The sequence below is a fragment of the Trachemys scripta genome, chromosome 10 (genome assembly GCF_013100865.1).
Source record: "Trachemys scripta elegans isolate TJP31775 chromosome 10, CAS_Tse_1.0, whole genome shotgun sequence".
NCBI classification, from domain to species: Eukaryota; Metazoa; Chordata; order Testudines; family Emydidae; genus Trachemys; species Trachemys scripta.
The window spans coordinates 18,827,071-18,844,281 of record NC_048307.1 but is presented as its reverse complement, the minus strand read 5'-3'; positions in this window follow the sequence as shown (position 1 = coordinate 18,844,281).

The following is a 17,211-nucleotide window of genomic DNA, read 5'->3' as shown; positions in this document are numbered from 1 at the left end:
TCTTGACATGTTGGCTTAATGACAAATTAAAGTTTGAAACATAGTTAAAATATCCAACACTGCTTGTGGCTTGGGTATTAGGTGCTACAGCAGAACATGGATGTTAGGAGCGGGCAAGTCTTCATTGTATCAAGCTTGATTTATTCTGTTCAGTCTCCTAGTAGCTGGTTGCGGTATGGCATGGCTGTGCTGGAGGTGTGCAGGCTTCCATTCCTGCCCATAGGTAATGATGGTGAGGAGAGTGGTTTAAGGGTCTGATCCAAAATCTATTACCCTCAATAGACTTCCACTGACTTCAGTGAGCTTTGGCTCACGATTTAAGGCTTTGATCCTGTGCAGTGCTGAGTGCTCTGACCCCAGTCCAGCAAAGCACTTATGCTCACGTTTAGTTTTCAACACGAGTAGTCCGATTGACTGCTCTTTTCATCTTCTTTTTTCTCCCTCTCCCGAATGTCTCCTCATTTTTTCATTGTTCACATTTGTTCACTTTCCCCCTGATCTTTGCCACTTCAACTTAGCATCTCTTTGTTAGTTACACATGACGATCAGGAAACTATCAGATACGCTTAATGCTAAAGGTGGCAGAGAGATGGTTATAGATACAACATTAGATGAAAAGCATAAAGGTGGGGCGAGACTGAGACCGAAACCGAGAAGTTTCAAAGTATTATTTATTTCAAAGCATTGTAAAACTAATAAAAACTCCCTTGAACTGCTTCTATTTCCTCTCCTTTCATTTCATCTCTCATCCCATCAATGCATCTTGACAGTCAGTGTGATGAGCTTTCCTGGCAAAAACACATTTTTTTTCTTCCCAAACACGGGAGCTGAAAAGTGGGCTTGCTGGCAGAGAGAAGTCTAAGCTGGTGCGGTGCAGTCTTCGCAAACCAGGCCCTATGTGTCTTAAGCTGGGAACTCAAAATTAGTAGCACTTGAAACTGGGGGTGGGGAAGTATTTAAAAAGTGCTAAAGGGATTTAGAAGCACAAGTCCCATTTAAAAGTTAAAAGCAACAGAGGGTCCTGTGGCACCTTTAAGACTAACAGAAGTATTAACACAGGACCCTCTGTTGCTTTTTACAGATTCAGACTAACATGGCTACCCCTCTGATATTTAAAAGTTAGTGGCACATGGGCTCCTAAATCCCTTAGGCACTTTAAAATTTTTCCTTTGGACCTTAAGTTTTTTTGTGCTTTAGTTTTCCTGTATGTAAAATAAGGATATCTGTCACCAATTTGGGACTGTCCAGTCCCGGGGGGAATGTATTTTCTGAGGACCAGGTAATGTGCTCTGGGTTTGGCATGGGGGGATCCTTTTTGTTTCTTTTCTCTCCCTCTGATATTTGGGCCCTGGAGGATGAGAAGAGAAGGACTAGTTTCTATGCAGACTTAATTTCACTTAATTTGAAGAGGGCTGATTGATTCCAGGCTGTGTCCTGGCCTCTTTCTACTCTACCAGTGGTGTAAAGGAGGCAGCTGGATCTTCTCATTCTGGGAATAGCAGGATAAAGCAGGATCCCTGGAGAGATATGGGGTGGCAGAATAGTCCTAGGACAGGCTTCTTCACAGTGGCTGATGCGGGAGTGTGCTGGGGGGTTGCCCTAAAGAGAGAAGGGGTGTAACTGGAGCATGCTCTGCACCAGCTATTGCCGGCTGGACCCTTGAGAGGACAATTGCAATCAGAATGTAAATATGAGCAGTCTCCAGGGCTGCTCTAGTTCACACTGAGAGTTGATCTAACTCCTGCCATCCCCTGAACTGAGGAGGTGCCTTCTCCTAGACTGCGCCAGACTCCGCTTGAACCCAGCCCAGAACTGGGGCCTAGGTCTGTGATAAGTGTTTTCCCAGGGACATGCAGGTTATTTGGAGGAACTGTAAGAATCTATCAAATATAAACATTCTTCAAACTTGGGAGTGTTACTCTCCCCTCCCCCCCCTTTGCTATTTTGCATATTGAAGTTATTTCATTGTAATCTCCTCTGTGATTTCTGCTTTTAAATCCTATGCTGATGTAGATTAAGAGTTTTCAGAGATACTCTGGCCCTTCTTTCTTAGGACCCTGAAATCTCTGCACTGCAGGAGCAGCGACAGGAAGGTAACACTAATATTTCCCCTCCTTTGCAGAGTGCTCTGAGATCTCCCGTTGAGGAGCGCTATCTAAAAGCGGTAGGTGTTATCATTTCATTGCCTCATCAGTGACAATTAGAGCAATGAGGTGTGCTCACACTTCTGCACCTGGAGTGGCTCTTCCTAATCTACTTTTATCTGTTTCCATGCTGAATTGCCATAGCTAGGTCACCTTGGAAAACAGGTTAACATTTAAGAATAGCCATATTTAAGTTGTAAATGGCCTTTATGTGGCCCTGCCTATTCTCACTGGTGCAGCTCTTAGACCAGGTGAATACAAGTGGTCTGGCTGATCTGTAGCGAGCCTGAGCACAGCAGAAATGGACCGAGCGGAGAACCCACCCCACTGAATGGAATACTGGCAAAGGTAGGGATGTAGGGAACAGAAATGCTGCCACTTTTGAACCTTTAAAAATGTTTGGAGAAAAGAGCTAAGACTTGGCTGAATAATTTCTATTAAATGTGTGTTTAACTCTAATTATTGGTGAAACCTATTCCCAAATATCTCAGATATTCCTTAATTTATATTCTTCACAAATATCCTAGAAAAGAGAGATTTGTGGACCCAGGGCCGGTGCAAGGAAGTTTCGTACCCTAGGCAAAACTTCCACCTTGCGTGCCCCCCCCCCCCGCCACGCCGCCCCCCCCCCCCCCCCGCCCTGAGGCACCCCCCTGCGGCAGCTCCTCACCCCCCGGCCCAGGGATCTGTGTGGCAGCTCTGACCCAGGTGTTCCCCTAGGCTGCCTGCCGGCAGCTCAGACTCCCTCTCTCTCGCAGCACAGTGGCCGCTGTAAAAAAAAAAAAAAAAAAAAAAAAAAATTGGGGGTGCTGCTTTTTGGTGCCCCCAAATCTTGGTGCCCTAGGCAACTGCCTCCTTGGCCTAAATAGTAGCACCGGCCCTGTGTGGACCCCCTTTCTGCTCAAGTCCCTAGATTTAGCTAACTTAGAACAAACAACTTCTCTGTGGCTGTTACTTACTGCTGGATTGAAGAAGTTACTGAATGTTAGTTTGAATGTCTCGCCTTGTCTAACAATGAGGTCTGAAATTGAGCTGGCTTCATGTGTAGTAGAAAACAACGAACAAACCCTATGAAGGGTGAATGTACTCTACTTAAACTGAAGCTGGGGAAGAAAATCCATTCTAATCAAATTTCCACAGAGATCTATATTTTCTTCCACTCTGATCAAAATGGGGGACTTTCTTAAACATTCAATAGCCTCTAAACAAATCTAACTATCAATCTGTCTTTATGGTAGATATTTTGTTCTTTCCTTTTCAGATAGCAGATTTGATTTAACTGTTTACTTGGGGTGACTTATTTTATTTTAAAAAGCTTACAGATCTTAATTTGAGAGATGAGGAACATAAGGTTTCCAGCTGTATTGTGTTCCTAAGGCATTACAGGAAACATTCTAGCATATGAGATTGGTGCTGTTTCTTCTTCTGCAGCTATTTTTTATGTTGAATAATTGGACCAGATAACTTGTGTGCTAATTAGCCTGAATTCCTCCCCATTGACCCTCTAGCAGTTTCAAAATGACTTTCAGCTCTGACAAGAAGTGTGGCTGGCAGGTGCAAATATCACTTCCATTTAGCCATGTTGACTCACTAATGCTTGCTGATGTGTAAAGATACAAAACCTATAATATTGCTAAAAGGGCCTGAACAATATTTCCAATAACCTAGTTACACAGAAACACACTGCAAAGATGTGGCTACTTGGGGATTCTCAGACTGCTCTTGATTGGAAAAACCAGCTAAAATTAGAGATGTAAACACCCTGGTCTCAATTCATCCCTCTGCGGGTTCTAAGGCCAGTGCAGGGTCAATATTGTGCCTGCAGAAATAAAATTGATAGTAACAGTATTTAGAGATGGACTTTGTCTGTGTCAAACACACAAATTCTACACTTGAGATGCCAAGTTTAATTAAATCCTTTCACTGTAACAAGTTTCTTTGTAATTTAGCCATGTAAAATATTACTATGGTGTATGCTGGGAACTGTACTAGTGGGTTGATGGGCTGGGTTAGTTTCAAAGTTCTCTGATGAAAGCTCCCAGGATGTTCCCAGCTCTCTGGGAAATTATTCCTCCTCAGGTTTGTTAGTTTCCCATTACAAATTACTCTGTTGATCAATGGTCAGCCAGGAGAGGCTGTTGAGAGAAGCTGGTGCAGTTTTTCCTTCATCAGGAGTCATTGGAAAGTAAAGGCCACTTTCTAGGCATTACACTTGCATCTCTGTACAATATCCCATAGTCTTCTACAGATCAGGGACAGATACTGAAGATGGCATTTATTACATTTGCAATAGTGCTTGAGAATATGCCATTGACAAGGGGTTTTCTGCACTCATCTTTTGCAAGACAGAAGGCTTATAGGGCGTGTCTGGTTCCAAGGGAAGCACTCATATCACCATAGGAACTGGTTTTTAGCTTATTTCAAGCATTTTAGTCACAAGAGTGAACTCAATGGGGGTTTTGCATGCTGGCTGGACTGCAGGATTGGGCCCTCTATTGGTTTTGCTGACTGCCAGCTTCATACAGCTTCAATAATTATTCTGTATTGTGCACTGTTCTAGAAATTGCTCCAGCATAAGAACCCTGAAACAGTAAGAATTTAGTGTACAGCTTCTGAGTTTCCCCACTATGAGACACCATCCACTTGAAGATCACTTATGCCTGAAAATGTACGATATTTACGAGCTCCCACCAAAGATTCTTTTCCCTGAACAAAGATAGCAAAGCCCCAGTTTTCTCTTTTTGTTTTTTTTTACTTCAGTGTAGTCATTTTAACAGTTTCCCCTTGCATAGCCAGTTACTGTATTACAGTAGTCTCCACTGAGATTGGGGCCCAGCTGCTCCACTATTCTAGATACTGTATGTACATCAAAGCAAGGGATTATCCCTGCCCTGAAGCTTTTTAACCATAGTTTGCACCACAGCAGTAGTTTCATTTGATACAATAATAAGTATATCCTGAACACTTGACACAATGAGCACAAATGCTATTGTAGAGTATGGTGACTGATTTGAGATTCAAGAGGGTGTGTTTAAATTTGTCAGGTTGCATTCAAACTGCAAGGAGACTGTGTTCCTTTGGGATTTGCTGTGATACTAAAAAGGGTCCATTGTAAGAGCACAGGATTGTACACTGAAGATGAGGAAGGTGAAAGTTCATTGCACATATGGAAAAATCTTGTAGAATTTACTACAGGAGAAACTGAAAAGGTTTCAAAGACATTTAGTACAGTTGGTGGAACTTGAAAGAGAATTATAACTTATCTATAGTGTTTTTAACTATCTATGTAATTCTATAGCAGGGATACATTCCCTAGGCTAGTGTGTTTGATATCTTAAAAATAACCCATAAAAAGATTTTCTTAATAAATTTTACAAGATTTTTGCATGGGGCAAGTAGAATCAAGTTTCAATAATAGGTCTTCTAAAAATGGAAAGACATTTCATCGGACAACTTGAGTGCAAATGATTTTTTTCCCCCAAAATGCAGCTAATAACTATCAAACTTCTGTGTAAGAGTTGTGTTTATTATGCCAAGATGAATACTTGGGAAGCCAGGAAAAATTGACCAGGGGGCTGAATCTATTATCCTAGCCAAGTAGCCACAAAGGGTATGCAAAGCCAACTTTCCCCCCTTCCTAGGGACCTGCACGAAGCATGACTCTGTCATACTGAGAATGGGTTCTGGTGCAGTCTCTAATGTATGTCTTTAGACCAGTGGTTGTCAACTTTTTTTCATTTGCAGACCCCTAAAAATTTTCAAATGGAGGTGCGGACCTATTTGGAAATCTTAGACATAGTCTACGGATGCCCATGTGTCTGCAGACCACTGCTTCAGACGGATTAAGACTGTGCAGTGTTATGGTCTGCGTTTCAGTTTATTTACTGACAGCAGTGCCTGTTTTTAGTCTTGTCTGGATGAGGAGTTCTGTACTCAATGCACAAGGTCATTCTTTCAAGGTCCAAAAATAACTAGCCTTTTCCTCAACTGGTTGTGCTCAGTGTGTGCTGTTGAATTGGACGTGTTAGCTATGTGACATGAAGAACGAAGTCCCTATGGGGGGCCTTCAACTCATTCCCTTAGCACCCATGCTTATTTTGAGAGAGGCCTTGGTTTGCACTGTCTTTTCTGTTCAGCTCATCTCCATCACCAAACACCACCTCCGATACAGTTTCTGTGGAGTTGCTTCCTTTCTTCTTTGCACTTTCCTAGCAAAGGCTCCTATTCGCTTTCCTTGTATGAAGTCTACTTTGATCATTTTGAACTCCCCACATGTGGTGCTTGGGACTGAGTAAACTGGATCCTCTGCTAATTTAGGGTCCAATCCTGAAAACCCTTATATAGTCCTGTTGAAGCCAATGAAATTAGATCTGAGAGTGTGTGTGAAGTAAATTCTACTGAATTAAAATTCAGATTAGAACATGAATATATTTCACTACTTTATTTCACCAGTCAGTAAGCGTTAATTCTGCTTTTTGCATACTTCTTAAACATAAGAGTGGCCATACTGGGTCAGACCAATGGTCCATCTAGTGCAGTATCCTGTCTTTTGACAGTGGCCAATGCCAGGTGCTTCAGGGGAAATGCACAGAACAGGCAATCATCAAGTGATCAATTGCCTGTTGTCCACTCCCAGCTTCTGGCAAACAGAGACTAAGGACACTCAGAGCATGGTGCTGCACCCTGACCATCTTGGCCAATAGTAACTGATGGACCTGTCCTCCATGAACTTGTTTAGTTTTTTTGTTTTTGTTTTTAACCTTATTATAGTTTTGGCCTGCACAACGTTCCCCTGGCAATGAGTTCTACAGCTGACTGTATGTTGTGTGAAGAGGTACGTTCTTTTGTTTTGTTTTAAACCTGCTGCCTATTAATTTAATTTGGGTGACCCCTAGTTCTTGTGTTGTGTGAAGGAGTAAATAACATTTCCTTACTCACTTTTGTTGCCCTTCTCTGTACTTCTTCCAATTCTAATACTTTTTTTTTTTTTTTTGAGGTGGGGCGACCAGCCCTGCATGCTGTATTCCAGTTGTGGGTGTACCATAGATTTATATAGAGGCATTAATTTGAGCCTCTTTGGTGGTTTTTAAAAAGTTTCCATGCAGCTTGCAGGTATTTCACTTTGGGGACTGTACCTTTTTAATTTCTGTTTAACTAGCTTCCTCATTTTTGTGTGGTTCCCCTTTCTGAAGTTAAATGCTACTGTGGTGGGCTTCTTTGATGCTTCCCCTCCATGTTAAATGTAAATATATTATGGTCGCTACTACCAAGTGGTTCAGCTATATTTACCTCTTGGATGAGATCCTGTGCTCCACTTAGGACTAAAATCAGGAATTGCCTCTCCCCTTGTGGGTTCCAGGACTAGCTTCTTCAAGAAGCAGTCATTTAAGGTTTCAAGAAACTTTATCTCTGCAACCTGTCCTGAGGTGCCATGTACCCAGTAAATAGGGGGATAGTCGAAATTCCCCATTATTGCTGAGTTTTCTATTTTTATAGCCTCTCTAACTTCCCTGATCATTTCATGGTCACGTCACCAACCTGGTCAGTTGGTCGGTAGTGATCCCTACTGCTCTATTCTTATTATTCAAGGATGGAATTTCTATCCATGGAGATTCTATGGTATGGTGTGGATCATTTAAGATTTTTTTACTATATTTGACTCTCTCTCACTCTCTCTCTCTGCTTCTTTCACATAAAGTGCCACTCCCCCACCAGCATGATCTATTCCATCATTCTATATATTTTTTACTCTGGTATTAGCATGGCCCATTAATTATCATCATTCCACTAAGTTTCTGTGATGCCTATTATATCAATATCCTCATTTAATACCAGGCACTCAAGTTCACCCATCTTAGTCTTTAGACTTCTAGCGTTTGTATGTAAGCACTTATAAACTTGTCACTTTTTAGCTGTCTGCCATTATGTGATGTAATTGAATGGGACTTTTTCATTTGATTTTTTTTTTCTGTCCGAGCCTACCTGTACTGTGTCTGATCAGTATGCTCCTTCACACTATGGGCTTATTTAGTTAATCTTATGCTTCCAAGCAGTTTTCTTTTGCTCCTAAACAGCATTTATAGAAAGAATAGCATGTTTTTGAAACAGATATTGATGTGTTCTTCAAAAATGCACTATTTATATATAACTGTCACTATTTTATACCATTAGCATTAGAACATATGTTAGTTGATAAACAGATGTCTGACCTAGGGAATGCTTTGCCCAGCCTTTGAATGTAGGAGCATGCTAACTCGAGTCCTAAACAGGTATCAGTTGATTCAGCATGAAAAATGTGTGTATCTACCCATACATATATGGTGTATGCATGCATAAAGTTCTCTGGATGTAGGTTTTGCATCTTTGAGACAGCAATTTGCCAATTAGAGCTGGGTGAGTTACTTGTGGTGAACAATTCATTCATTTTGCTAGTGGAAGGTGTGGGAAGGAATAAATGGAGAGAGGAGGAAATCCCTAAAAATGAAAAACCCTCTTTCCCACCCCAGAATGCATGGCTGGGAGGCATTGGGGAACAATTAATCTCCAGTGTATTCTAATGTTCTAAACCCCTAGGACTCTGGTAGAAAAATGTTAGTTACAGCCCCAGACACACAAACCGCAGACAAAAGAACTGTGTGTTCCTAAAGAGAAACTTGTTCCATTTCTTCCCTTTTTTTCATAAAAATGTCATCAGAGTTGCCTGCAATTTTGTGTCAGTCTTGTAAATATCAAAATGTTAATTAAGATATTTTTACATCCATTATAATCATCAGAGTCTAAATTTAACACACACTCATGTGAAACCCTTAAAATTCCAACCGTGCCACTGTTACGTATAAATGTAATGTCTGATTCAAATGGAAACATTGTATACAGAACTATTTATACAGAAAATAGAACAAATCCGGATTTTCAAAAGCCCCTGTTGCTCTCAAACAGGCATGAATTCTGTTGTGTGTGTCGGACAATAATGCTGAGAAGGCTAGTAGACATTTGCTTGCACTGAAATTGGTACTTAGCAGCCACATTCTGCTTCATTTCCTTCTGTGCATGTCTGCCAGCTATAATTATTCATCCTCCCTTTTCACTGATTATATGGCTTCTAATGTTTAGCAGCTATTCCAAAATGGGGTGGGGAAAAGCTTATTCCTGTGTGAAAAGATTTAATTAAACTTCCAGCAAAATAATTAGTGAGGGTATCTCAAAAGACTGTTTAAAAATCAATGTGGTACTGAGGACCAAATAGAGTTAACACTGTCATCAAAGATCAAAGTCATCAAAGAATGTGACTGAAAATTAAACCCGCAGCAACAATCTAATGAAGAAGCGTACTGAAGGAGTTGTGATTTTTCTGCCTCTTGGGTCCCATCTGCAAATTGATTTGACATGGAAAATTTCCTGCAGGAAGCTTAAAAATGGTAAATTTCCATTAATTATATAGCAAAGAATGTTCTTTCTATAATTTATAATCCATTAGGGAACTTTTTTTTTTTTTTTTTTTTTTTTTGACGTTGCCTAAGCTGTCAACTCCTGCAGTTTGAGATACAGGCAAGAATGGACCTCCAGGCTGAGATTTTCAAAGGAGTCTATGGGAGTTAGGCATTCAAATCCCATTGAAATCTCTAGGATTTGGGTACCTAACTCTCCAAGACACTTGAAAATCCCAGTCTGGAGGTCCATTCTCATGTGCCCATTGCATGAGGCAATGGGAGAAGCTATTCACCAATCTCTAGCCTAGCCATTGGTTCAAATGTAAAGAGGATGTCCAGATACCTTGTTTAGGAACTTTTTTATTGACACTAAGAACCTAATTCTAGCCTTGTTTAAGGGATTGATCCTTGGAAAAACTAAATTAATGGGAGCTAGATCCAAGGACCCATATGCAAGAATAAAGGGACACAGACTTGTTGTTACTGCATAACTGGGCTCTGCATTATATGGACCATTCCTGGGAACTGTTGAAGATGGACACTGACATCTGCCATTTGAGCAAGTGAGTTCACTCTCCTCGTCCCAACCCATTCGCTAGACCATGGAGGTTACTGCATAGGTAACTGCCACAAAGAGAATGAGCTTCAATTTGAGTGACACATATTGGAGGTTTCATGTTGCCAGTACTAAAGCATCCTTGGAACTTTTAAACATTATAGATTTAAAAATTCATAAAGATTTATAATTTAAAAAGTGTTGCAGCAAACACAGTTAGTTCTTTGTTAGATTTTTTTTTTCTTGACAGAAAAAGAGAAACTATGATCACAGACCAAAAAATAAATGGTAGCTTAGGTAAAAGTGATTGTGACTTGATCGCATTTATGATGTGCAAGCAGAACATTGTCCAGACCAGTAAAATGTATTAAAAAAAAATACTCTCTGGTTTAATAGAGCCAATTTCACAAAACTGAAAACAATTATGAGCCAGATCAGCTGGGAGGAAGAATTTAATCAGAAAAATATGAAAGATAATTGGGAATAATTTTTAAAACACCTTACTAGATGTTCCTCGATTGTGGATTTTGGGGCAAGTCTGTACAGTTTAAAAAACTGATCTGGCTTTACGGGGGAAGTGAAGGCAGCTGTAAATATGTGTGTGTGTATAAAAGTTGATAGTAACTAATATTAATGAGAAATTAGGAATTGTACGAAATTGATGAGGGAAGCTAAGGGACACAAGAAGAAACCTATGGCCAGCAGAATTAAAGACAATAAGAATGAGTGTTTTAAAATATATTAGAACAAAAAATCTTGACAATGGTATTGGTTCATTACTAGATGGAAATGGTAGAATTAGCAATTGCAGAAAATGCAGACATGTTCAATACATATTCTTATTCTGTATTCAGTGTGTGTGTGGGGGGGGGCGAGGGACAGATGATGTAGTCCAGGGGTTCTCAAACTTCATTGCCCCATGACCCCCATTCTGGCGAAGTTACTACATGACGCTGGGAGGCGGGGTGTGTGTCAGAGCCCAAGCACTGCCACCTCAGGTGGGGAGAGAGAGGGCTTCAGCCTTTGCCCTGCCACCCCGAGTGGAGGTGAAGCTTGGGCTTCAGCCTCGGGTCCAAGCAAGTCTAATGCTGGCACTGGCGACCCCATTTTGGGGTCCTGATCCACAGTTTGAGAACCACTGATCTCATATCGTGATAACACTCTTCCCATTCCACTTGTATCACTGGAGGATGTTAAATGGAGGTTACTAAACTTAGCCCCTCTCAAATCAGCAAGCTCATAACCTTTTTTAAAGAACTGGCTCAGGAGTTTGCTGGACCATTAATTGACTTTTCAATAAGTCTTGGAGCACTGGGGAAGTTTCAGAATACTGGAAGATAGCTAATGTGCTAGTTTTTAAACAGGGTTAATGGGATGACATTAAAGGCCTATGGGCCTGACATCAATACAGGGCAAGATAATGGAGTGTCTGATCTGGGACCTGATTCATAAATAATTAAAGGAGGATAATATAATTGATGCAAATCAACATGGATTTATGGAAAATAGATCCTGTCAAACTAACTTGATATCATTTTTGATGAGATTAAAAGTTTGATATAATATACTTAGACTTCAGTAAGGCATTTGAATGCGAGTGGAAGTAAACATCACAAGTAGACCGCGAAAACTGAACTTTTAACCCAAACTGGACAGTGGATTTTCTTATTATGCCACCTCATTTAAATGCAAAACCATTGTTTAATATGCCAAACTGCTGTATCCGTCTGTGTAACATCATTGCTGTGAGGCGCCACTTTGAGCAATGCTCAGTAATGTCAGCATGGCCTATCCTCTCGGGAGCATGGCAAGACATGATAAAATTGAAAATCGGACGTCTTCGTATCATACTTCAAATGTCATTCTCATAACATTAGCGACTGTACAGGAAAAAGTAACAGCTGCTTCACTTCAGATTCGCTCTAGGAATTATTGGGGGGGGAAGTTCTATGGCCTGTGTTATACAGGAGGTCCATTCTGGCCTTGAAATTTGAGAGGGATCAGGTCCAGACTCCTCCTAGTTAGGGAAAAATAATAAACCTATTATCGACCACTCTGTGGAGACTGAAGGTGGAGGGGGTGTCTTGGGCATGCCACCTTTTCCACTTAATGCACCATTAGCTGGTTGAACTAGTTGCTCCATGATCTACTTAAAAGCCAAGGCCTTAGCACGGTTTTAAAAAGAATTGGACTATTTTATAGCTAACACAGTTATCTGAGCTTTAGTACTAAATATTCAACACACACGAGTTTGGGGGAGGGTAAAACCCCTCCAGCTCCAGGGCATAAGCCAATCTCTAACTATGGGAGGGTTAGAAAGAAACTTTCCACAGGGACAGGTTTCCCCATAACTGCTTATTTCAGGGTTTCTTGAATCTTCCTCCAAAGCAGCTGGAGCTGGGCACTTTCAGAGACCGAATACAGCCTTATATGGACTACTTGTCTGATCCACTTGGCAATTATGTTCCTTCTCTGACATGTTTGCTTGATGTTACTGATACTATTTCCTAGGGGTAGGCGGAGCCTCTAATGCTAATAATTATAGACACAGGGGAGGGGTTGAGCACAGGGCCACCCAGAGGATTCAGGGGGCCTGGGGCAAAGCGGGGGAGCGGACATAAAAATAATAAAAAAAAAGGCACCACCCGCTCTGAGTCAGCGGGGGAGGCGGGTCCGTCACTCGCTCCACATCTTCGGCAGCACTGAAGGACCCGCTGCCGAAATGTCGCCGAAGACCCAGAGTGACTGAAGGGCCCGCCTCCGAAGTGCTGCCAAAAACCCGGACCGCCGCTGGGTGAGTAAAAATTAAAAATGCGCCTCTAGTCAGGGAAGGGATTCTCGGCCAGGGCTTGTGGGGCCCCTGCGGGGCCCGGGCCTGGGGCAAATTGCCCCACTTGCCCCCCCCACCTCTGGGCGGCCCTGGTTGAGAGGATAAGAAATGTTATAATTGGTCTGAATTTATATATTGACTGATCCTTCGGATGGGATTTGGCAAGGTGCCACCGAGCCAGGTAAACTATTGAGACCTGGGACAGAAGAGAGTTGCTTTGCTAGGAACTGCTGTGTGTTTTGTGCCTCTTCTAGCTGCCTTGTTCTTGAACTGTAAAGATTTGAATAATTAATCTGGAAAGCTAAGTTAACTCTGTGTGGCATTGAAACCCTGCAGATTGGTAAATAATTAATAAAAATCTTTTGTCTGTAGCTAGTGTCCTTGTTTGAATTACTCTAATCTTTCTGGTGATGCTGGGTATCTGAATGGAATATTGTGGGGCGATGATGATGTAACTACTTAATGTTTTCTATTATTAATAAACTAATTCCTTTACAGCACCATTAAGAATCTGATCTCAACTATAAAAAAACAAAGGCAATTCAGAGCTGAAGCTCCCACGTACTAGTTAAATAACATCAAAACCAAACTGTAAGCAATATTGAGAGAGAGCACCAGCATCGGGTAAGATCAAGTAAAGTGCAGGCAGCTACTGTAGAATGAAAAGACATTGCAGGCTGTAATGGATGTTTCCACACACAACTCGGCCCGTCAGACAGGCCTAGTACTGACCAAAAGGGTGTTGCCAATACTCTTCAATTTGAAATGGAGAACAAGCATGAATTTCATCTCGAGGAAAGAAAGTTATAGTACATAAGGCTTTTATTATAGAAATCATGGTCATAACAAAACCAAAAATGGGCCAAATTCTCTGCTGCTAATTGGTGCAGCTTCGTTGACTTCAGTGGCTCTTTGCCCATTTACTCCAGCCTTATGACATCTAAAGCCTTTTCAAAATGGAGTCATGCCCGCTAACACAGTGGAAAAATTGTACCCAGGCTCTGTCTTACTCACCAAAATCTGCTCCATGCTGAGCAAAAAAACCTTCTAGACCTGATTCTCAGCTGAGTTATGCCAGGAGTCCATTTTATTTATTTTTAAACCATGAGCATCTGAAACTGTTGTGTAGTCTTAACTTTAGTAGTCACCTTTTGCTCCTGCTTTAATATTTAGGTGGCAAAAAAGTGCTATTCCATTTCAGGGGAATAATCTCTTCTTATGTCAAAAGTTAATATTTGAATCCTGCTACTCATACCAGGGCCCTTTAGCAGAGAGTCTGAGGTGTCACACTGGGTAGCACCTTGACTCATTTCCACTTAAACTATCTCAGAATATGAACCTTGGTCTCCAAAGGCAAACAGTCAGTGCACTGTATCACTAAGACTTCATAACTGCTTCATAACATAGCTGTGCCATTTTGCCTAGGCATAAGGGAGCATGGGCTCACTCCACTCATGGATTCTCGTGATTATACTCCCCTGGATCTCATTGGGACTGCTCACAGGAGCAAAGGTTAAAGGACTGGACCCAAAAATAAGCGTCTGATGTTCTAGAACCCAGCCTAGGCAATGCAGTATTGAAAAAAACAGGACAAACCAGATAGCAACAAAAACCTGATTCGTTTCTTTGAGGAAAGGGACCTGATCCTGCAAACACTGACTCACATGAGTAGTCCGTACCTACGCTGTCCATTGTACTGGGTATGGGCTACTCATGTCAGTGAGGGTTTGCAGGATTGGGTCTTACACAGAAAAAGTAATGTGAAGGGTGCATTTTGTGTGGCTTTTTAAAACTATAATTCTCCAGGGATGTTTGCAGGGGTGCTGTATTCTCAAACCTTTGCCCAAACTAGTCTCAAATGTTACTACTTGTAACATGAACCCTTATTTTAAATATACAGGAGATCTTCTCATGTTAGACTCTTTCACATGGTAACCTGCATATTTAGGATAATATTCTTGGGGCCTGATTCTCCTTTGGGTTTTGCTGGTGTAAATCAGCAACAACTCCAGTAAAGTTAATTGAGTTACACTGGTGTAAATTTGGTTCAAGAGGAAAATCAGGCCCCTGAGATTTAGCCCATTTCTGAATTAGTATTAAGGAAGAAAATGCTAATCTACGGTAGTTAGACTTCCCAATTATCAAGACATGCACACAGTGCTCTAATAAATTGTCTTCTCACTTAATTACTAAACATTGTACAGCATTATGGTGCAACTGAAGACTTTCCCACTTACAAATCCACAGTGCTGCATAATTAAAAATACAGTTTCTACAGGCACGACACAGATATTTGGGGAAAGGCAATGCCTTCAGAATGAGATTTCTGACAATTGATTAGACACAGTGGAGATTTAAGATTTACAGGATGATGAAAATAGTATATGCCTAAATTATGGAGGTGGGAGGACGAGAGGGAATTAAAATATGGATTTTTATTTTCTATCCTTTAATCTGACATTGCTTTTTTTCATCTACGTATATTCCCAGTGTACCTTCTCTGCTATCTAGGACTTGTGCGTACAACACAGGAAACTTCCTAAATGTCAGGAGGAGCTTTGGATAAATAAATGGACATCTTCATCATAGTAGATTCTGAGTAATAATGAGCAACCTAGAAGCTAATATCACACCCCAGTATCATGATAGTAATGTTTGGAGAATGACACATACTTTAAATAACAAACCATATGAGTGAACAAATGAGATGGGGACCCAAGCACCTCATGACAAACATCTGCATGAATAACATAATATTGTCTATGACCTGGGACTCAATAATGGAAGATGCTGAATGCCTTCAACTTCCTATGAAGTCAGGGGGAAGTGAGTGCACTCAGCTTGAGGAGTAGGCTCTCTTTTCCTATACTTTCAAAACTTTTATTCTGCATGAGTGTTGAGCTCAGGCCCCACTGTGGTATTGTATTATTATTATTCCTGCATCCAAAAGCAGTTCACACATAGCTGTGCCATAAATGTCTCTTTCAAATCTCAGCAGTAACTCAAGAGAAGGGAGCCAGGCTGCCAATGGGGATTCCTCGAAGGCCTGCTCTACCCTTAAAACTGTCAGTTTGGGGGAAGGGGGGCAGGAAAGTTATTACACTTCTACATGAGAGCTTGTATTGGTATAAATGTAATTATACTGATATAAAAGGGCTTTGCATCTTCTAAGGAGGGCAAAACCAGGGAACCAGCATAAATTGTGCTAAGCCTGCCTCACTTGCAACAGAGCACCTTTGGTGACCATAAAAATCTCTCTAGTACAGTAGTGGCTAGTACTCAAAACACAAGCTCCATTTCCTTCTATAATGTAAATTTTAATGCATGGCTAGCATATATAGTTAATATATGTAATGCTATGCTTAAGTTTCTCCTACCTATTTGATGTAATGGCTAAAGTAAGATTAACAGGGATTGTTTGTGATGACAATTTTCGGATCAAATCCTGTGAGAATTGGTCTATTATTGCCTTATTTGGGTGTGTGGTTGGGGTATAATTTGCTTAGTTTCTCCAGAGAGCTTGGAAGTTGGCTAAAGCACTATTTGTTTTCCCGTTTAAATGCTATTCCCCAAGTGCATGTATCTCATACAATTGTTTTTAGTCATAACTGTCATCAAGTGGCTTCAGAAAGGTTTGAAGCTAAATCTCTGGATGATTTTTCTTTTCTTTCAAGCTGTTGCTATCCATATTGATTTTAGGACCTGTCAATTCAAATTCCTCATCTGGGTGTACTGTACATAATACCTTACCACAGAGTAAACACAATCATTTTGTTACCTTTTATGCTGTTAAGATTTTTCCCGTCTGGAAGCATAAGCTTTATCAGTCCTGTTTGTTAGCAATGTTTTAAATCATGACACAAAACCGAGACAATGGAAAATGTAAAAGTACAGAATCAGTGTCTAGGCATTGGGAATGGAATAGACAGCAGACATTTTAGAGGGTGTTATATAGGCAGGGCTAGCTCACTGAAGGTCTAAGTACATTTTCAGCTTAGTGTATCTTACAGAAACCTACTTCTGACAATGATGTCTACCATTCAAGTCCAGTGGATATACTTATAAAGTATAGGACCGTGACCGTGGAATGTCCTTTGTAAAAAAAAAAAAAAAAAAAAAAATAGGCAACAGAATACACAACAGAATAACGCAAGGACATATTGAGCCTGTATCTGGAATTTTTGCATAATTTACATGAGTGGGTCACATTATGTGAAATACAGTAACTCCCCACTTAACATTGTAGTTATG